Raw genomic sequence first — 23,395 nt, 5'->3', positions numbered from 1 at the left:
ATGAGCATGAGCTTTGACCTGGAAAGAAAAGAAAATTCTTGGCCACGAAAATTCTTTTCTGTAGCAACTTGACGTGAAATTGAAGACTTGGTTGGTTGAATTTCGAAATCAATGGTGGCACCATTGGATTATAAAATGCACAAAAATTACGATTTTCTAAAAAAAATTTGTTTGGATTTTGACCCATGTATGGCCTGCATAACCCATGCTCCCTTCTTTTTTGTGGGGCAGAGAGAAAAATATTAATGTAAATAAAAGCAATATATTCATATATTGTCTGTTTAGGAATGGAGCCTTCATGCACACGTTTTATTTGAGAGGGGTCTTTCAGTTAGATTTTAGTCCTTATTCACACTAGTGCCAATCTCGCGGTACGTTTACCTGTATTTAGGTGCAGACAGTTTAGCTGCATTTAGGAAAGATAGATTTCTGTGTGTCCAGGATCAGGGAATTGACACTATAAACCAGTGTAAGCACAACTAAATGCGGCCAAACAATATCAAAGTGATCTGGAAGGCATAAAAGTTGTTTATGCTTCTCAGGTGACTGCATTTAGAAAATGTAGGAGTGCCGGTGTGAATGGAGCATAAAAACACTACTGTTTTTTTTAGTACTGTTATTTAGCAATTGTCACCAGGAAGTAAAAGACGTCCAGTTTGTATAATGAATTGCATCAAGCATATAAACTTGCAGTAGTTTGTTTTTTGTTTTTTTTTGTTTTTTTTTTACTTTCCAATCTAATACAGTCTTTGACATATTAAAACAGAGGTTTCATTCACAATAAAGACTTGTTTTGTAGGTGGTTGTAGGGTTCAAAAACCTGCATGAAAACACCAGACCAGAATTATGGCATTGTGTAGGAAGGTTACTGCACATGGGTAATTCAATTAAGCAGCAGTAACACCTGAAATAATGTTTTCAAAGTACAGCAGCCTGTAAAATATTGATTAACTTGAGTTAGGCAATTAAAGATAAGATATGATTGGTTGCGGTAGTTTACTTTATATGCTCTTATTAATATGATCATGCTCCAAATATAAGTCAAACTGAAAAATTAGTTGCACCTGTAAGAATTTCACATCCTGCACTTCGATTTAAATGTTTTTTTTCTTTACATCTAGTTCCCAGGTCCCAGGAAAGCCACCGTGTATCAAGAAAATGTTCAGAGGAAAATATCTGTCTGGATCCTTGATTTATATCTATGTATTGTTTTGAAAAAAAAATTGATCCTTTTTTTTTTTTTTCTTATATCTGCCTTCTTGTTTGGCTGCAGTAGTGATTACAGATTAATTTAAAAAATGGACTCAAAATAATTGATATTGGGTTTTAAAAATTTGGAAACCCTGCATGAAAAGTTATGCTTAAAGTGGAAGTCTGGGCCAATACTATCTAAGCGTAAACCTGCTACCACCCCCATTCTAAGTCCTACACTAACTACACTATAAAGGAAAGATGTTTATACTTACCTATTCCCTGGACTCTCCCGCCCGGTCACATGATCAGCTCCCAGCAGCAGTTTCAGGGGAGAGAAGTGACAGCGGACAATGGATGCCCCATAGTAAGTCTATGGATGACATTACTGTACACGCACTGCATCCGTTGTCATTGCTCTCTCCACTGAAGCTGGCCTCGGGAGATCATGTGACCGGACTGGAGCGCCGTTAGATTAGGTAAATATAGGCATCATTCCTTTACAGGATAGCTTGTATAGGGTTTAAAAGGGGGATAGGAGCAGGTTTAGGCTTAGATAGTATTAGCCCACACTTCCACTTTAACTTTTCAACCCTCATCTAAAGATTTTATGCTTTTAAAATACAACGCCAGTATATAGTGTTTATACCAAGATCCCTCTGCAGCTTAAAATAAAAATATATACCTGTAAAAATATATTTTTTCATGATTCTAACAGGCAATGAAATACCGAAAAGAACAAAAAGTCCAGTTTTTCTGTGTGGGTTTCCCTCGTCCTTTAAAGGCAGACAACCACAAGTCATACAAAAATGTACGTAACTTGGCAACACTTGATTTTCTAGAGACTTGAATCTGCACATCAGCCACAAGATGGTGCTATACATATAGTCACTAAATAATGTAGAGCACCAGTGGGGGAAAAAAATTTTCTTAAGCAGTTCCCACCTGACCTTTCAAGTATAGCAGTTGGGTGGGAGCTGATTAAGAACTATAGCACCATCTTGTGACTAAGGTGCAGATTTAAGTGCTGTTCTGGGAGGGTGAACCTATACATCTTTCCACTCTAGCTGCTCGTTTGCATACTCTCAGGTGTGTGATCTGTGATCACTGTGTCCCTTGGACACAGCGGATCACAGAGTGAGAGGATCTGTGATCCGCAGAGGATCACAGAGCTAATTTCATTGGCCCTTTACCATGCGATCTCTGTGACCAATCACAGCGGTCACACATGTAAACACAGCCTGCAATGCTGCAGTCTGTAAAGTGTCTCCTGTCATATCAGTCAGCTGTGAAATGAGAGCGAGAGATTGTGTGTGTGTGTGTAGTACACTGCTGGGCACTGTACTACACACTGAAGAAGTAAAAAGTGCTTAAAGACAGAATCCTACTCACAGGCTACAGTATATGACATGGCTCATGTGGGGATTGCTAAGCAGAGCAGGGAAAGACCATACACCGTCTGCAAGCCCTGGCCAGGGGCATGGATGTAAACTGGGAAAGCAGTTTCCTGGAAGTCTGCATTGACAGGCTATGCTCAGCGATGCAGAAAACTTGCTGGAATCAATCTCGTCCCCGGAGCCTGTCCCCTGTGTGAAGTCAGTCCTTGATAAATGCACAGCTACCCACAGAAGCCCAGTGGTGTATATACTGGGCTTTACCTGGATGATGCCTTCAGCTACAGGCATCATTCCGATAACTTTGTTTAGTGCAGGCGATGGACTTTTTTTGTAAACGTGATTTTAGGTTAACTACAGGCAGTGGAAGGGCCCAGCAAAGCATGGTCCAATTTGCTCCTGTAGGAGAACAAAATTCCTTCCTGATCCCCCGAGAGGCAATCGGATATTCCTTGGATCAACTTTACCTATAAATGTTAGTATCCAGTTATATTCTGTGTATCTAGGAATGAATCCAAGCCTTTTGTAAAGCAATCCACTGAGCTGGCCATAACCAACTCTTGAGGGAGACTATTCCACATTTTCACAGCTCTTACTGTGAAGAAACCTTTATATTGTATTTGTGTGCACTAAATTGTTTTAAAGTGCATTTTCCAAAAAAAATTTGCATTTGAAAAACCGCTGTACAAATACCGCACGATAAAAAAATTGCAACACCCACAATTGTATTCCCTAGGGCCTCTGCTTAAAAAAAAATACATAATGTGGCTGATCCCCAGGCTATTTCCAATTTCTTGTCTCGCCTGTCTTTGCCCACTTTGACTCAGGCCCATAAAGACTTAATGGACCGTGATATTCAAATATCAGAAGTCTTGCATTGCTGATTTGAAGTCGAGCATGTGCCCAGGCCCAGTGGATACTAGGCTTTGTATTACAAGAAATTAGCTGATGTGCTTGCTCCTCACCTTGCCGCTATGTTCAACGAGGTGAAGAGTGGTTCTGCTTTTTCCTCCGACGCCCTGACTGCTACTGTGGTTACGATCCTGAAACCTGATCGTGATCATTCTTCTTGGGCGAATTATAGGCCAATTTCCCTTATAAACATTGACATGAAAATTCTAATTTATATGTTAGCCACTCGTTTAAATTCCTTTATTTCTCGGCTGATCAAAAAGGATCAGGTGGGTTTTATCCCCCATAGACAAGCGAGGGACGCCATCAGACGAGTTCTACAGTTGCAACATCTGGCTCATATTCGCAAAATCAATATGCTGCTCTTATCCTTGGACATCAACAAGGCTTTTGACACTTTATCCTGGCCTTACCTTATGTCGGTCCTTCACCATTTTGGTTTCGGTCCCTCATTCTTGCATTAGATTTTGTCACTATATACGAGCCCCCAAGCAAATCTTAAATATTATGTATTCGAGTCTTCAACATTCCTGATTGGTAGGGGTACTAGACAGGGTTGCCCGCTTCCCCCTATTCTATTCATTTTGGCTTTGGAACCCCTGGCAGAAGCTATTTGTATGCATCCTGATATTACGGGACTGGATGTTGCCGGCTCTAAGCATAAGTTATCCCTGTGTGCTGACGATATATTGTTGTCAGTTACGAATCCGGGGGTCACTCTGCCAAACCTACTCTCGGTTTTGGATTCCTTCTCTGCGCTTCCGGGCCTTCATGACAATCCTGCCAAATCTAAGGTCATGTCAGTAACCCTTTCGCAGTCATTGTTGGCGACCCTGAAGCATTCGTTCCCTTTTCAGTGGCTTTTGGCCGTGCTGAATGTGGGGATTAAGCTAACCCCGTCTTATAAGGGACTTTATTGGGCTAACTTCCCCGCTGTTTTTAAGGATTTGACAGAGATGTTGTCTTGGACTTATTTTCCGCTTTCATGGTTCGGTAGAATTAATGCGATTCGTATGACTTATCTCCCTAAACTATTGTATGTGCGTCGAGTTTTACCGGTCCTTGACCATTCACATATATCGCGCATTCATCAGCGGAAGCTTCTGTCTTTTATCTGGGGCTCCACTCGACCTAAAATTAACAAACCGATTTTATTTGCCTGTAAGACTGCAGGAGGTTTGTCCTTCCCGAATCTTCAGTCTTACTGTTTAGTGGCTAATATTGCTCCCCTAGCTCATCTTCACGCATCCCGCAATATCCCCTTGTGGGCTACTGTAGATTTGATGGATTCTCACCTGATACCACTCTCTTCTTTGCCGTGGCTTCCTCCTATTCATTGCCCTTCACCCCTTAGCCCAACGTTGACGCACACACTTCAACTTTGGGATTCTATTAAATATTCTACTGGTCTCATTTCTCCCCATCTGCCTTTGCTATGTTTGCTCCATAACCCATTATTTCCCCCGGGCCTTGACAATCCCGGACAGTTTACATGGTGGCCAGATCATAGCTTCCACGATGTGCATTCTTTGCTTTCTCCCACCCAGATACTCACCTTTGAGATTCTGCGTTCTTCTTACGATATCCCATTGCGGGAGCTCTTTGGCTACTTTCAACTTTGTCACTTAATCAATACATTAATACATGCGCATTAGGGATCCTGTAGGCTGACCCCTTTTGAAAGTCTGATGTTGTCTATTCTATAATAAAATTCATTGTAAAAGAAAAAAAATACATAATGTTTGGGGATGTTATGTAGATTTCTAGCAAAAAAATGCTAACTTTTACATATATGTGAGAAGTGTCAGAATAGGCCTGGTCTTAAAGTGCTTATATACTGAATGGTATCGGAAAGTTCAAAGGATCTGCCGACTTAATTGCTCTACCACAGGTACAGCTATTACAACAATCAGTGTGTCATGATAAAAACAGCCAATCAAGGGAGCACTCAGATAAAAAAAAAGCTCAATAAGGCCTTGTTTATACTGGCATTAAAACCAAGCATTTGGGGGCATGTCTTTCCTCAACTCTCCTCAAACTCCTAGTAAAGCAGTCTGCAATTATTACTATAGACTGCACACAGTGCTCATGAAGAGGTTGCGTTGTGTCACATAGCGTCACTGCGCTTTGACAATGAAGCTTTGTGTAGAGTTTTGAAGGAGTTGAAGCATCTCAACTCCTTCTGTTCAAGTCTACAGTATGGTACTACACCATAAACTCACTGGCATGTATTTGCAGCGAGTTTGAGATGTGTTTGCAACGCATTTGCAGGGCGTTAGGCCTTGTTCACAGCAGCCAAGGAAAAACCTAGGCATCTGGGGTGCGTTTTTACACTTAAGCGCATAGGGCATTTCGGGAGCATTTTTAACTCGTCTTTAATGTGTGTTCAACACGCCACAAACGCAACTAACTTCTCCCAGTAACACTGTAGGCATGTTTGTTAGGCGTCTGTATTTTGATCAAGTTTGAACAAAGTCTTACATCCATGCCCCTGGCCAGGACTTGTGAGCAGTGTACGGTCCTTCTATATTACAAACCACATCAAATTTCCCAGCCCACATACCTGCTAGCCTGCAACCAAACCAAATTGGCCCTGTTTGCATTAAAACAGGTTTTAGTTGCACACATTTGCAAATATATGTGTAATCCACAGTGCCTCGCCAAGGCTTTTCTGTATACTGCAGTCCTAACTCTATAGTTTTGAGAGTCTCCAATATGTTGCACATATAGCAGTGGATAAATTAAGGGCAGGTTTGCCTGAAGGTAGCCCTCTCCACCTTAAAGACACAGGGACACGTTGGATACCCAGCAAGAGCACAATGGCAGCTGAAGGTATCCCCACATCAAGTTCAGCCCACAAGCTGTACAGATAAGTGGCAACCATGGTCCTTCTATCCTCTGCTTCGCAGTTGCCATGTGTGCCATGTCACATACCCTGTGATTAGGAATTTGTCTTTAAATGAAGCACTTTTAATATTGATACTACACTATGGTGGATTGCGCTGTGTTTTTTCCTTCCCTTATTGTTTTCACACTTTTCACCTGTTTATTTTGTTCCCTCCCCACAAGACACAGCAGCATGCTCAGCCTTAGTGTCAGTTTTTTTATGTCTAGTTCTGGACTACCCATATTTAACATTTGTTTATGATTGATGTTTTACCTATTTGCTTCTTTTTTATATATTCATATACATCTGCTTCTCCACCTGGTTTATGCCACAGTGGTTTAACCAGTGTTGATTTAGACCAGGTTTGAGCGCTGTGTTCAGGGCATATTTGGATGGTCAAATTTTTTTTGCTGTTTTTACTATGGTGATATTGTACTGCTCTGATTAGTGATCTAAGACATGCCATTGCAGTATACAGTGTCGTTAATCATTGGCCAGAGCAGTACAATGTCACCATAGTAACAGTGCAGAGCTCTGGTGACGATGATCATTTTTTAATTTAGAAAAAAAAATGTAAAAATAACAAAAATGAGGGCTAATTCACACTTGCAGTGCTCTCTGAAGAGCAATCTGTGTTTGGATCACTCTTCATAGAGCATTAAATAGTTGTACATTGTACTGCTCATTGGCCAGAGCAGTACAATGTCACCATAGTAACAGTGCAGAGCTCTGGTGATGATGATCATTTTTTAATTTAGAAAAAAAAATGTAAAAATAACAAAAATGAGGGCTAATTCACACTTGCAGTGCTCTCTGAAGAGCAATCTGTGTTTGGATCACTCTTCAGAGAGCATTAAATAGTTTTAACCCTCTAAATGCTGGACTGTCACACCACAGGTCAGTTATCTGTTACAGCATGTCCCCATTCACTTGAATGGGTCATGCTTAGCAGGAGGTCATGCCTATTGAATGCAACGGTATATTTTCTGCTGTGTACATCTCCAGCCGCTACCTTCCCAGTTAAAGGGGTTGCATTTGAGGGGCAGTAAAAATGCAGCGATTCTGTGTGTTTTGCCTCCCCCAACAGCAAGAGTAAACAAGCCCTTACACATCATTCACCACACCAGTGTAGCTAGTCACAGTGTCATCATAAGGCCTCATTTCCAGGGGGCATATCAATGCATACCCAGTGCAGGTGTTTGTGTATCGCAGTGCAGGCAGCCCCATTCATGTCTATTGGGAAACAGCAGCTGCTCCCAATCTGACACAAACAGTGTATGTTCAGGCACACAAACTGCACGGGTGTCTATGCAGTCACTGTGTCCCAATGGACATGAATGGGACTGTCTGCACAGGGATTCACAGATCACCTATTCATCCCTGTGTAGATAAACAGGGCTCTTTCACAGAGTACACATTGATACGCCCTGTGTATCATTGTCTTATTGGGACACAGAAGCTGCAAGGGCACAGCCACTTCTCCCAATCTGACATCCGTGCAGGTGCAAGGCCCCAAACACAGACAGTGTGACCAGCCAATCCCCATGTCTCCAATCACCATAACATTAGTCACTGTTGCTTGACCATTGTTGCTGATCACTGGCACACCAGGGTGACTGTCACCAGAGGCAGGGCAGCCATTACCAGTGTCTCTGATCTCCGCCACATCAGTACAGTGAGAGATAGGAGCATCAATGACTGGAGGAGAGATCCACTTCTTCAGAAAGGCCTCCGCAAAGAAGTAATGCACTGAAAAATGTTTAGGAACTATAAAGGGTTTCTTCAGGTCTTTCCAATCTTTGTAAATACATTTATTAAAGTATGCCAGGTAAGGGAATACCTTAGTGGAACAAGCCCGCCTGTGAGTACCAAAGGGGACAACCACTAATTTGGCAGAAATATCCTCATTTTTACAAATTTTCCATACAGAGATAATGGTTGTGGCCACCAGCGCCTTTTCTTCGCAGAAACAGTGATAGAGGAGTCATCCTTGCTATCTGAAGAGTTGGGGACCACTTCCTCTGGTTCCCCAGGAAACTCTGCAACCGAGCTGGACTCTGGCTTGTAAGCATCCAGGGGCAAAGTGTAGGCTGGGGATGTTTCTTATTCCCCTTGCATATGAATGGCGCTTCCACCAAAGGGAAAAAAAAGTCTTGAGGACCGCCGACAGTGTGCTTCTGAGAACACTGCCACCTCCATGAGGAGGTCTAAAGGCGATGTGAGCTACTGAGACTCCATGCACAAATTACCTTCCCCCCCCAATCCAGGCACTGCCGGGCACAAATGCCCACGGAGAGGAAGAAAACCATATCCAACAGGCTGCCGCAGTTGAAGGGGGACCCCAGCAGGATGCACCACCAAAAATTGGACCGAAGCCAACTGGTATGCAGTGTTGTGAGCTGTGCTGAGCAGGTCCTGAGCCGATGGGAGAAGGTGGAGGGGGGGCACTGGACACAGGCAACGCAGGTCTGGTGGGTAGGAGGAGACCCTGCAGAGGCAACTACCTGGGGAGGGGCATATACTTACCAGTCCAGCGAAGGTAATGGAAACCACTCCCAAGAAAGACCGCCTCCCACCGAGGTGAGGGGTGCTGTCAGCCAGGGAAATACTCTGACATGGACATCAGGTGTCCGGGTCAGGTATTTCTGCGAGACAATTGGCTCACCAACCGCCCTGATCTCGGATGGGGCTGTTGCAGGCGACCCAGCTTATAGCTAATGGTCTGCATGGCTGGGGTGACTGGTAGATCTATATTATCCAGCCTGTTGCCCAGTCCAACTGTTGATAGAAGATCTTCACTGGTCCAAACAGGGAGCTAGGTCCTAACACACGAGGCAGAAAAAACAGATGCCCAAAGCAGAGGTGGAGAGGTTACTATCAGAAAGTCTGCCCATAGGCAGAGTCATGTTATTTTTTTCTGTCCAGTCTCCTGCTCCTTATGGTCAAGAATGGAAGAGCTACGTCCGTCAATGAACATAAATTAATATACATTTTCTTTCTGCATTTTCCAAAAACATGACAAAAAAATGGAAGTTTTCACAACACCGTGCCTTGTACAAATAAATTTGGGGTGTTTGCAAAATGTGGTCATTTTGCTGGCAGTTCTACTATCCCAGCACTCCATGGCCTCCAAAGATGTGAAAGGCAACAAGAAAGATTAAAAATGTATTACCGTAGAAAGCCTTAGTATTTTAGGACCCTTTGGCTAGGCTGTGAGCATCTCACACATGTAGAATCCCCATACTCAGGGTTAGTATAATGTGTTGTGTGTTAGAAATATTGTATTGGCAACTTTGTGCGAAAAAAAAAATTTCATTTTTTTCTGCATTTTCCAAAAACGAGTGGTAAAAAATATTATTTTCACGACTCATTCCTCTTAGAAGTATGCCCAAGAACACCTTAAGTTGCTCAGATCTAAGGTTGCTTAGATTTTGGACTCCTCTATGGGGTTTAGCTGTGAAAAAAGTCTCACATATGTGTATACCCATACTCGGGAGGAATAGCAGAATGGTTTTTGGGATGTAATTTTAAATATCTCCTGTGTGTGAAAAATAACGTTAAAATAATAACTTTGAAAAAAAAATTGTTTTTTTTTTTTTCACATTTTACAAAAATTGTTACAACAAATTACAACATTAAAAAAATTTCTCCATGCCCCTTAGTAAATATCTTCAACTTTCCAAAAAGAGGCCATTTTGGGGGTATTTGTAGTGTCCTGGTATTTTGGACCTCAAGATGATAGGCAGTCAAAATCCAGTTTTCAAATTTTATATATACAGTATCTCACAGAAGTCAGTACACCGCTCACATTTTTGTAAATATTTGATGGTATCTTTTCATGTGACAACCAGATGCGTCCCTAGGGTTGGTGTCACCCCTCCAGAAAGGAAAGAGCGGTGCCAGTGTAGCGGTAAAATGAGTATCCCAGACCCGGGAAGATATGTATCCCCTGAAGCAACTGCGCATGTGCCGGTTTCAGGCCAAAGAAGCCGATCTTCACCTTTAACACAGAGCTGCCACAGTTAACCCCTTACATGCTGCAAACCGCTGAAGCTGATCCCGTGGATCACTATGGGTTGCAAAATCAGTTAACCCCTGTATAGGATGATACATATACTCAATGTATCGATACACGGTGGAAGCTGTCACTGTGCCAGGAATCCAGGGTCACCCCAATAACTAGCCAGGACCTTCACAGAGCCCAGAAGCTCTGCTGGCATCCTGCTGCTGCTGCACCCCCTATGATGGTGTCACCCGATGCGGCCCGCACCCCCCCTAGGGATGCCACTGGTGACAACACTGAAGAAATGATACTTTGCTACAATGTAAAGTAGTGAGTGTACAGCTTGTAAAACTGTAAATTTGCTCTTCCTTCAAAATAATTCAATACACAGCCATTAATGTCTAAACCGCTGGCAACAAAAGTGAGTACACCCCTAAGTGAAAATGTCCACATTGGGCCCAATTAGCCATTTTCTCTCCCCGGAGTCATGTGAATCGTTAGTGTTACAAGGTCTCAGCTGTGAATGGGTAGCAGATGTGTTAAATTTGGTGTTGTCGCTCTCACTCTCATACTGGTCACTGGAAGTTCAACATGGTACCTCATGGCAAAGAACTCTTTGAGGATCTGAAAAAAAGAATTGTTGCTCTACATAAAGTTAGCCTAAGCTATAAGAAGATTGCCAAGACCCTGAAACTGAACTGCAGCACGGTGGCCAAGACCATACAGGATAGGTTCCACTCAGAACAGGCCTCGCCATGGTCGGCCAAAGAAGTTGAGTGCACGTGTTCAGTGTCATATACAGAGGTTGTCTTTGGGAAATAGATGTATGAGTGCTGCCAGCATTGCTGCAGAGGTTGAAGGGGGGGTACCTGTCAGTGCTCAGACCATACGCCGCAGACTGCATTAAATTGGTCTGCATGGCTGTCATCCCAAAAGGAAGCTTTTTCTAAAGATGATGCACAAGAAAGCCCATAGTTTGCTGAAGACAAGCAGACTAAGGACATGGATTACTGGAACAATGTCCTGTGGTCTGATGACACCAAGATAAACTTATTTGGTTCAGATGGTGTCAAGAGTGTGTGGCGGCAACCAGGTGAGGAGTACAAAGACAAGTGTGTCTTGAGGTCAAGCATGGTGGTGGGAGTGTCATGGTCTGGGGCTGCATGAGTACTGCCGGCACTGGGGAGCTACAGTTCATTGAGGGAACCATGAATGCCAACGTGTACTGTGACATACTGAAGCAAAGCATGATCCCCTCCCTTTGGAGACTGGGATCATTATAATGCTGGAATACTGTCCTGCAGCCCAAACACACCTCCAAGACAACCACTGCCTTGCTAAAGAAGCTGAGGGTAAAGGTGATGGACTGACCAAGCATGCCTCCAGACCTAAACCCTATTGAGCATCTGTGGGGCATCCTCAAATGGAAGGTACTCACTTTTGTTGCCAGCGGGTTAGACATTAATGGCTGTGTGTTGAGTTATTTTGAGGGGACAGCAAATTTACACTGTTATACAAGCTGTACACCCACTACTTTACATTGCAGCAAAGTGTCATTTCTTCAGTGTTGTCACATGTCAAATTTTTCAGCCTTTTTTTTCCTTTAAAATAAAAAAGTGTTTGGGTACAGTGTTGCATGACCTAATAATTGTCATTAAAAGTACTAAAATCTTTAAAATGACCTGGGCAGGAAGAAGGTGAAACAGTCCAGTCTTGGAGTGGTTAAGAAGCAGAGGTGCTGGAATTCACATACCCGCCTTCCTTCTCCCCAGAGAAAGGCAACATTTCATATACAGATATATGAATGCTGATTGTTGATTTGTCAGGGAACTCATTTTACATATTGAGGCAGATGCCAGCTGGTACAATAAAATTGCATGTACAGCTACAATATGGCCATAAAAATGCATATATTGCTTATTAGCTATATCTGGGGTTCTTCTGTAAACATTCCCTCCCATTGGCATCCTCTTTTATGCTGCATCTGAAAGTATTGTAGAAGAAAATGTATTGTGATCTTTGGAGTGGTCACATAGCAGGTTGTCAGTGACTGATCACATTTGAACTCCAGAAGCAATTGTATTTTTACATGTACTGTTTCATGGCTGCTACCAACAAGTGGGTGGAGTTGTTTAATTTTATGTAATGGGCAGCTCTGTTATATAATGTTTAATAATGTGGTTATTTTTACATTTGTACCAATGTATTGAAACTTTGCAGGATTTATTTGTACTAAATACAGATTTCTGAGCATAATGTTATTAAATATGTTCTATTTTATTAGGGAAAAAACTTGTATAAAATGCAATAACGGGATACAATTGTCTTAATTTTTGAAGACATAACTCTTTATTTTGCATATTTTTTATGTTTCTGAAGAAATAAATAGTTAAAGGAATATTGAATCGGTGTCTTGCTTTCCCATAAAGTATGACTGGTTGAATAAAAGCTACACCAACTTTGGTATTGTAACATAGAAAGATACTATAAAAGCAACATAAAGGGGTCTATTTTTAAATCCGATATGGCTTTTCCAAACATTTACAGGTAGATAATATACATTCTCTGCTTTATAAATATACACCAAAATATGTTCATGCTCTATTCAGTTCATACATTATTCTTTACATGACAATTGATTTTTAACTAAACATTCGCATAGTCATGACCAAAAATATTGGCACCCCCGGATCAGATAATGCACCGCTTAGCACAGAAAAGTGTTGCAATTACAAATGTTTAGGCATTCTCATGTTTATTTCTTTGTTTGTATTGGTATGACACAAAAAAGTTGAGAAATAAACACGAGAATATCTAATCATTTGTAATTGCAACAATTTTCTGAGTGAAGTGGTGCATTATCTGACAGAAATGCAGGTGTGCCAGTATATAATATATTTGAATACTGAGATAATTCAGCACTTAGTTTACTGACTTTTTTTCTCCCAGTAACGTATTTCGTATTAGTGTAGGGATTCAGTACATGTACACCCTTTGTAAATGCTACAGGCACAGAAAAATGCCTGTTAATCTGCAAGAAATACAATGTGCTATTAGTTTCCTGTTTGGGCTAACACTGAAACGCTGCCTTCTTTGCAATGATATCCCAAACAGACCTGCTTGCTGAACTATAGAATCCTGACAATCTCCCACCCTATTCTGTCCCACACCACAACCATACTTTGATTTTTTTTTTTCCCAGCAAAACAATGCTACTGCCTTGACTTTCAAATGCTTGCCAATGCACTGCATGCACTAAAAGGGCTCTTGAGAGACGTAGTTTGGAGTTGTACCTAACTCAATAGGAACTGAGCTCCCAACTACTACCCTTCAAGAGCTTTGCAAGCAAAACAAGTACAAGAGTATTCATAGACCCCGAGTTATAGGCTCATACCTTCAGGTAAATGGACACTGACAAAGCTGTTGAGGATATTCCCCCTGCGTGCCTCTTCTGTGACTCTACCCCACTCCACAAGTACTCAGTTTTTTTGCTTGCGTCTTCTAATACCACAGTGCATGCAGATTGGAGCAACCCCAGTGAAACCTCTGGAGGTGTACTCAGACCCCACACTGTGTGACATCTTTATAAGGCTCTAGAATTGAATCCATATACGAGGCTGTAGTTTAGTCAACCGCAAATAGAATACTTGATCACTCTTATCTTGTAGGTAGGAGGGGATCGGGTAAAATAATAATTCTTCAGCTAAAGGAGCCTATTTTCAAACGTTTTATATGTTGGGGGGGGGGGGTCTAGAGTGGCCCCTAGGAAATGGAGAAAGCAAAGAACAAAAAATAAAAAGGGGATAGAATGGGTTGATAGGGTAAATATGGGGGGAGGGGGGGACTGGAGTCCACTGGGGGGTTCAAAGGTGTTACAATGTATAACCTCTACTCAGGTGGAGCCATGTTATCATGGTGGTTAGGTATGAGGTGTAATCCTGTGAGTACCGGAAAGCCTACCTGTAATGCCACTTTTTACAGTATTGTTCTTTGCATGTCATAGCCGCTATCAGACGTTCCATGTCATTTTTCTCCTCTACTATTTGAATCCATTGGTCATTTGACGGTGGGTCTGTTTTTTTTCCACATTTGCAGAATACAAACCTTGGCAGCATTGAGCAAGTGAATCAGGAGGAATCTCTTGCACCTGTGCTTCGAGAGTGGAGTAATGTGTAGAAGGAATGTCTCTGGGAGTACCTCTAGGGATATATCAGTGAGTTTGTGGATCAGCCATTTCATATCATCCCAAAATGGTCACACATGACCATAAAATATGTAGCAGAGTGCCCAGTTTCCTGTTTTATTCACCAACACATCAGGGAAATGGAAGGATGGATCTTATGAAGTAGTATGGGAGTCCTGTTCCAACGTGTCAGCAGTTTATAACCTACCTTCTGATACCTGATGGAAATAAAGGACTGATGGGCAATGTAAAGGACACAATCTCTCTGTTTAAGGGTCAAGGTCCTATTCAGGTCTTGTTCCCATTCCAGCAGTAAAGGAGCTTACAGGGAATTGGAGGTTGACAACCTGGTGCAGTGGTAAAGTGTGCTCATATGGGGAGACTTGTCTCTGGAACACACTGCTCAAGATGAGAATAGTTAAAAAGTGATGTATGTACATAGCCCATCAGTGGTATAGCTGGGGGGGGGGGATATCGCATCTTGAATCTCTGGAATGGATCACTGTCTACCCTGCAGTAAGAAGTGTTTAACCTTAAACTGGTTGGTCAAAAGAAAACCCTTGAATCTTGCATCCACCAGACCCAGAATAAAGTGCCAACAAACAGGGACATGATGGTGGGTGTCTGTGAAGGGGATTCCAGGCAGACCATCTTTGCCAGGACACTACAGCATATCTAGATGCAAAATCACCTGTGGCAAAACTGAAGTATGTCACGGAAGAGTCTGTAGTGGGAGTTTTCTCAGGATTTTTAGGTCTGGAACATGTTTCATCCAGTCTAGCATACGAGAGATCTGTGAACAGCATATTAGTATTTAAAGGGGTCTGGGAAGCCAATGCCTCCTCTTCCTGTAGGCAAGGCAAGAAGACATTATGAAATTCATTTTTTTTGTGGCCCCAAAGAACATAAAAAAATTCTGTTTTGTCACAAAGGAACATGGTATAGCAACTGAGAGGGTTTGCAAAAGGTAAAGCAGTCTTGGAAGGACTGTCATTTTTAAAATTCTGTTGTGCCCCAAACCAGCTTAAAGTTTGCTTATGCCACCATTTAAGGTCTGCCCTGGTCAATGTCAGCCATGGGGGGAAGGCTTCTTTGAATATCTCCAACATAGACAAGGTAGGGTATATGCCCAAGTATTTGACTTTCTTGTGAGCCTAGGAAAAAAGGAAGTTGGTTTGAATTTGACGCAGTGCCTTGGGAGCTAAATTCATGTTTAAGAGTGCTGACGTGTATTGATTTTATAATTTGAGAAGTCAACGTAGTCATAAAATTACCATAGGAGATTGGAGATGGCAATATCTGCACAGGAGAAAAAAAAAAAAAGGAGGTCATTGGAATATGCTGTGACTTTATGGTGGATAAACTCTAGAGACTTGATGTCAGGATTAGACCTAATTCAGCACAGTAAGTGTTCCATGGAGAGGGTTAGCCAGGATCTTTGTAAAAATTTTTAGGTCCACATTTAATGAAACAGGATGATAATTTGCGTAATTTGAATTACCCTTACCATCTTTTGGAATTAAAGTGATATGAGCTTGAAGGGTGGCTTAAGGTAAAGTCATCCTCTTAAACAGAGCATTGCAAGAGTGTACCATTTGGGGCACCAGTAGCGTAGAGAAGGTCCAGTAGTAAAGGGAAGCCTTCAGGACCAGGAGCATGACTTGTCCCAATACCCTGCATTGCCTTCAGGACTCTTCCAGTCCAGTTTTGGGGCCCTTCATTTCCTCCCTATCCTTGGATAATTGAGGGAGCCCAGAGGTTCGGAGGTAGCCATCAATTACTAAATTAACCAAACACCTGCGCTCTGTGTCAATAAATTAAATAGGTGTATCTCTCAAGGACTGTAGCACTCTAATATCTGAACACAAGATATGGGTGTTCTCCCATGGATGGAGAGAATGAGTATGTCATCAAGATACATGATCATGAAGAGCTCAAGAACATCTCTAAAGATATAATTGACGAAATGCTGGAAGGTAGCAGGGGCATTGTACAGTCCAAAAGGCCTAAGTACTTGAATTGCCCAAACGGGTACGAAAAGCGGTTTTCCATTTGCTGTTCTGAACCGCTGGAAAGTTCTAGAACAAGGGACAAGGAGGTATTCTATTTTTGACTGTTATTTTATTCATCTCTCTATAATTCAACTCACACAAGGTCTCAGGGTATGATCTTTCTTTTAAAAAAATAATATGCCGGCCCCAGCAGGAAATGAGAATGGGCGGATTAACCTCTTTTCTAGGGTCTCATCGATGTATTGGCGCAATGCCTCAAGCTCGAGTTCTGATCTGCCCTAACAGAATCTCTGCTCCAGGTAACAGTTTAGTTTGGAAATTGTATGGCTGACAAGGCAGCAGAATCTTGGCCACCTTCTTATCGGAAACATCTAAAAAATCATGGTAAATAGATGCTGCATCCTAACTTTGATGTTTAGCAAAGGCATAGTCCATAAAACAACTGCATGCCCCCAAATCAATAATTACTTGGGTTTGGATGTTCCCTCCAGTTAGCTGTAAGGAGAGAGCTAACAGAAGATGAGTGGGGTTGCTCATCACAGAATAATTGGGCGCATCAGAAGCAGGGACAGACAAACGAGGCCTCACTGGACTGTCTCACAGATAGCGATCAGCACCACCGCAGGAAAGGCACAAGTTCTGCAGGTGATAGTCTCTCTTTGGATGAAAGAGGTGAATGGGTAAGTTCCAACCGCATAGATTCCACCATGGAGGAAGATGGTGACAGAGCTGGGGGCACAGGAGCTGCTGGTATCCAGGTAGGTCGAGAATTGCCAGACCTTTCTGATCTCCTCTCTTTTGCTCCTGCAATCGAGCTGAATAGCAAGCTGGATCACGTCTGAGAGTGCAGTCGGTGGATCTAGTCTGGCAAGTTCATCTAAGAGTCTCTGAAACTCCCAAATGGTTCTGATACTGCAAAGCTGCATTAATTCCAAGCTGTATCAGAACTCCATTTGCGAAACTCAGCCATATAGTCTTCCCCAAGCCAAAGTCCTTGTTGGAGTATATGCAAGATAGCCACTGCTATAGAGGGCAGTTGGGGACCTTCATAAATCTGAGCCATAGCCTCAAAGAAGGAAGAAGCTGACTTTAGGACAGAACTGGTCTGCTGCAGGAGATGATGGGCCCTTGACTGTGGTTCTTCACGCAGCAAGGAAATAATAAAGCTCACTTTAGTGAATTCAAGTGAGAAAGTCTGTGGTTGTAATGCAAAGTAGAGCTGGCAAGTCCTGTGGAAGGCCTGAAATGTATGGCGATTTCCTGAGAATCCTTCTGGGGTGAGTACCCAAGGCTTTTCATTCTTATGATTGAATATATAGAAGGTTTGGTATAATGTATATTTGTTTTTTCTCATGTATACTTTTATGTTAATAGATGGACTGATATTTTTGTAAGGATCTATATGAGAATAAATCCCAAATCCTGAAGAAGCGGGACATTCACAAAATGCTTAGACTACTCATGACCACTATCATTGGGGGATGATTCTGAATTTTCCATATGTGTAATTGTTTGATCTGATATATTTTAATGTCTTAATATAGTAGATTTTAGGAAGTTAGCAGAACCTGGAGAGAAAGTTTCCTTACAAATTGAACAGCCTTTTTGCCTTTGAAAAATCAACCACATTATGTCTTTGGAAAAATTTAGGTAATTCCAAGCTAAAGGAGTTCTACCCCTTACTTATTGTTTTCTATTGTAAGAATAGTTTCAATCTTCTATGTTTACCCTATAGTAATATATGGTGCTTCAGCATCCACAGATGCCAGGCTTGCTGTTTGTAGTCATCCGGCTATGATTGAAAATAAAAAAATGTATCTTTAATGTCGAAGGATAGGTTCATAACATGAAATGAAAACATTGCAGGATATTACAGTCATGTAGTCCTGATAAATTAGTCTGGCAAAATGAGCTTCCGGTGATCACATTAAAGAGAATAGGTCATACCGTATTTCATACAGAATATTTCTAAAATTTGCAAAGCTATTTCTATTCTTTTCAAACAAGATGCAGCTGTACAAAAAGTGATTAAAACATATCTACTGCATATTAATAGTACATACAGGAAACAGAAGTTAATTCTTAGAACATTGACTATATACAGCTAACTTAACATGATTGGACACTGATTAAAGCTTTGCTGGGAACCACCCCACACTGTACACATGTAACAACTCTTACTCTGAGGCTGGTGTCCTTAGAAAACAAAAATCCTCTCCAGGAGGAAGAAGAAGAGGTCCATCATCCAATTTACACCAGCTTGACACTGCTTATTGCCTTATGAACATAAATAAATGCTGTGCTGCCACTAGTGAGTGAATGTGCCACACTCCGTTCGTGATGGTGGCCCACAGATAAATGTGTACCTCTATACCATATAAACTTAAAGTGTACCCCTCCTCCCCAGGGTCTCAGTGTATCCCTATGGCAGGGGGAAATTTGACATTCCTATATATCAAGCGTGCTTAGACTAATGCTATAAGCCTGTGCTATATTAGTGAAATAATGTGCAAATAGTGCAACAATCATGGAGATCAGTTCTCCCAATGTGAACAGATTTCAATCAAAACATGGAAATATTAACATACATTAACCTCCCTAGCGGTCTGATTATGTCAGTATTTCTGTGCTCAGAGTGGTAAAAAAATTTTTGCATGGAAAGATGTTGTTTTTTTTATTGTAGGCCTGTAATTTTTAGGAATAACTCACTGAAATCTGTCCGAGCAAGAGTCTAGTAAACATCCCGGGTATGTTAAAATTTTAAACATGAAATCATAAATTATAATTTAATAAATAATAATAAATTTAATTCAATAATATAATCAAACTAAAAACACTCAAATTTGAAATATAGCACCAAGTTTGCACATCACTGAGTAAAGTCGCAAAATCGTTTTCAGTATCCGATGACTAATTTCCCCACAAATCATCACTCAGTTCTGCAAGTAGTTCTAATTTACTATCGCTGTTCTCTAGCTGATCTAAAACCGATTTTGACCTAAAGGGATGCTTTTTGGATGCCATGGACTTTTCTCAGTTTCAAGGCCTGAATGAATCGTAAAAATGCAGGCAGGGCACAGGACAAAGCACTCGGGACAAAATGTATGTGAAATGGTTTGATACAGTAATGTTTTACTATGTGATTTTAGTGAATGTCACTTTTTGACATTTTTAAATTTCCCGCCAGTTCCGTCCCCGTACGTCCTGATGTCGAAGGGAACAAATCCCGGAAGACACATGCCGGCATCGGCCGGAGGACATTGCCAGTGACGCTGGGGGACATCGCGGGAGCGAAGGACAAGGTAAGTGAAGAAGAGATCCCGGAGCAACGCTGCAAGGTATTCCCGAGTGTAGCTCTGGGTTACTGCTTGTGGTGCTGAAACTTTATCCCGAGCTACACTGGGGAATTCCTCCAGGGAGGTTAATATTTGCAATAAGTGCACTGTATTTAAGTCCCAGTGCACCACTTTCCACATTCAAATATTTAAGGTCCCAATGTTTAACACTTTCCACATCCCATGTGAGACTAGGTGATTCAGTGATCAATCTTATCTGTAAAGATCTTTGTGTTGAGTGCTTCACTTAGTCCTCCCCCCCCAGAGCCCCACTCACCCCAAGATGTTGACCACCTGCATCGGTAGGTCAAACTGCGTGTTTAGTGCTTCAGCAAGCCCCTACAGTGATCAGCTGCCTGTAAAATCTTGATGCCTCTATCCACTGGTTACAGACTCCATATGTGAAAAACACTCCAGACCATCCACAATACCCTTCCACCGCTGTTAAAAACATCAAAGGAAAGTCCACCTGTCACGGAGCTGGTCCTTCCTCCCCCATCCTCTAGGCTTGCTGCCTGCCAACCCCCCACTCCTCAGCAGCCCCTCACTCTTCTGTCCCATCCATGCTGGGACTTCTAGTCCTCCGTGTCCCTGACACAGGCAGCCCTCAGCAGCCCCTCACCCCCTGGCTTGCAGTCTGGCCTCCTGCTGAAGGAATCCACAAACAGGCCCCTTCCTCCCTTCCCCCTCATGCACAAGTTCCTGGGCTCCCTGGGCAGGTCTGGAGACCTGGGAGACAGGGCCCGTTGCCATGATAACCCGACAGGAAATCTTCAGTTACCAACAAGGCACACAGCTCTCTACTTAAGAGAGAGCAAGGAAAACCCCTCGTGTGTTCTCCTGGCTGCGTGTGTGAGGGAAGGCTGCGCTGAGTGCCAACTTCTCTCATCCGACCATCCCCTGTCCTCCTCCTCATCTCCCGGACTGTCTGTGCTGCCTGGAACCCCTGTACTGTGGAGGAATCTTCTGTCCCCATGAATCTGCCTGGCTGGATCTATCCCCTGCCTGGACTTCACCCCTTTCTCTCCGTAAACCTGCCTGGACTTAACCCTTCCCTGCCTGGAGCCTCCTGTGTGGATTAACCCTGTGGATTACAATACCCCTGTTGTTCCATATTGCCTTCCAGAGAACTGTATTGTGCTGCTGTGTCTGGTGTGGATCTGTGGACTAAAGGAACTGTTGTCTGTGCCCCAAAAACCTCCCCAATAAAAGCCGGGTTCCATGCAATCTGCCTCTGTGTGCTCTCTGGTTCTCTTGACAACAATTGTTGACCACCTGCATCGGTAGGTCAAACTGCGTGTTTAGTGCTTCAGCAAACCCCTACAGCGATCAGCTGCCTGTAAAATCTTGATGCCTCTATCCACTGGTTACTCCATATGTGAAAAACACTCCAGACCATCCACAATACCCTTCCACCACCGTTAAAAACATCAAAGGAAAGTCCTCCTTTGCCCTGCAACCAGATATTGCTTGTGATCCAGAAGATCTCCAGAATGGCCTTACCTTCCTTTAGTATGTACAAAATCTTCTGTATTAAAGCCTGGTCACCAGAGTGAAAACTGTTTGTGCATGTTTTTCAAGGGTATGCTTCTGTTTGGAAGTTCCCTTGAGGAATACATTGAGGTGGCTACTGAGGGACAGGCTTCTACCCCACTATGTTCAATCTTACCTTTCTTTTCTATGGGTCTCCCCTCTGTGTTTTCCTCTTAGGGAATCTTCATCTATTACAGGACCTTCACCTTGTTGCAGACCCCTCACATCTAAGCCTAAAAGGACCTGCTCAGAAAAGTTGCCACCACCCCTTGACAAGGAGAGATACACGAAGAAGCTCTACTGCTGTTATTTTTCTGTTATACACATTCCTACGGTACTTGCTGCTTCATAAGGCAGAATGTTTTTAATTCTACACCTCCTTACAGTTTACAATCACAAGGGGTAGTTATCTCCTTTCTCCAATTTCTATTTTTAGCAAAGTAAAACTTTTTGGAACAAGAAGTATTTCTTACAAACAAAAATTCACACTATGATTTTGTTACATTATAATGAACTGAAAGCTATGCATTTGGAAAGCTATGCATGTAAAATCAGATTACGTTCAATGCAAATGCTTTTACAGTAAATAATGTAACAGTCTTAAACAGGTAAATCTGAAACTACCCAAGCAGATGCTAGATGTAATCAAAGGACTCTACTCTTTTGTCTGCTAATGGCCAAAAGACAATGATGGCAAAATCTTATGGACATGGATAACCAAAGGCCAATTTGTACAGGTACAATGCTAATGTTTTAGAGGAACTAAATGTATGTACTGTTGAGTTGCTTGTGTAAGCCGGGTATACACAGATCGAAATTTTGCTGGTTCAGCAGGAACAGGCCAAAATGTCAATCTGTGTGTAGCCCTCTCTGTTCAACAGAACCCGTTCATTAGATAGTCTTGCTAGAAAACCTGCATTCGAGAAGTCACTGCCAAGACATATCTTTTCCGTTTTAGATAGAGTGGGCAATATTTAAAATCTGTCAGTTTTTTGTTGTCTGGTTCTTTAGAGATATGTACTTTTACTTCCTGACACAAGAGAATTTGAGACGCAATCTCTCCAAAGTGAGAAAAAATCCTCTCTTTAAAGTTTTTGACCAGTATACAGGTGAAACTCAAAAAATTAGAATATTGTGCAAAAGTTCATTTATTTCAGTAATGCAACTTAAAAGGTGAAGCTAATATATGAGATAGACTCATTACATGCAAAGCAAGATAGTTCAAGCCGTGATTTGTCATCATTGTGATGATTATGGCTTACAGCTCATGAAAACCCCAAATCCACAATCTCAGAAAATTAGAATATTGTGAAAAGGTGCAATATTCTAGGCTCAAAGTGTCCCACTCTAATCAGCTAATTAAGCCATAACACCTGCAAAGGGTTCCTGAGCCTTTAAATGGTCTCTCAGTCTGGTTCAGTAGGAAACACAATCATGGGAAAGACTGCTGACCTGACAGTTGTGCAGAAAGCCATCATTGACACCCTCCATAAGGAGGGAAAGCCTCAAAAGGTAATTGCAAAAGAAGTTGGATGTTCCCAAAGTGCTGTATCAAAGCACATTAATAGAAGGTTATGTGGAAGGGAAAAGTGTGGCAGAAAAAGGTGCACAAGCAGCAGAGATGACCGCAGCTTGGAGAGGATTGCCAGGAAAAGGCCATTCAAAAGTGTTGGGGACTTTCACAAGGAGAGGACTGAGGCTGGAGTCAGTGCATCAAGAGCCACCACACACAGATGGATCCTGGACATGGGCTTCAAAGGTCGTATTCCTCTTGTCAGGCCGCTCCTGAACAACAAACAACGTCAGAAGTGTCTTACCTGGGCTAAAGAAAAACAGACCTGGTCTGTTGCTCAGTGGTCCAAAGTCCTCTTACTGATTAGAACAACTTTTGCATCTCATTTGGAAACCAAGTACCCAGAGTATGGAGGAAGAATGGAGAGGCACA

The 23,395-nt window shown here is 42.2% G+C and overlaps 1 protein-coding gene and 1 long non-coding RNA gene across 2 annotated transcripts in view; one reads left to right on the top strand and one right to left on the bottom strand.

The window, feature by feature from the left end:
* The window catches only part of SMCHD1 (structural maintenance of chromosomes flexible hinge domain containing 1), a 408,526-nt gene extending 406,641 nt beyond the window's left edge, over positions 1–1,885 (top strand). Inside the window, exon 48 of the mRNA XM_089678219.1 lies at positions 1,122–1,885. The gene's annotated coding sequence lies outside the window, so the exon portion shown is untranslated. The remainder of the gene's footprint in view (positions 1–1,121) is intronic.
* The window catches only part of LOC149473437 (uncharacterized), an 80,006-nt gene that overhangs the window by 34,084 nt on the left and 22,527 nt on the right, over positions 1–23,395 (bottom strand). The window lies entirely within an intron of this gene.

The sequence above is a fragment of the Staurois parvus genome, unplaced genomic scaffold, assembly GCF_062004578.1.
Source record: "Staurois parvus isolate SC_StPar_1 unplaced genomic scaffold, SC_StPar_1.0 ptg000015l, whole genome shotgun sequence".
Classification (NCBI taxonomy): Eukaryota; Metazoa; Chordata; class Amphibia; order Anura; family Ranidae; genus Staurois; species Staurois parvus.
The sequence above is the reverse complement of the archived record's forward strand: the minus strand, read 5'-3'. Positions and strand labels throughout refer to the sequence as shown.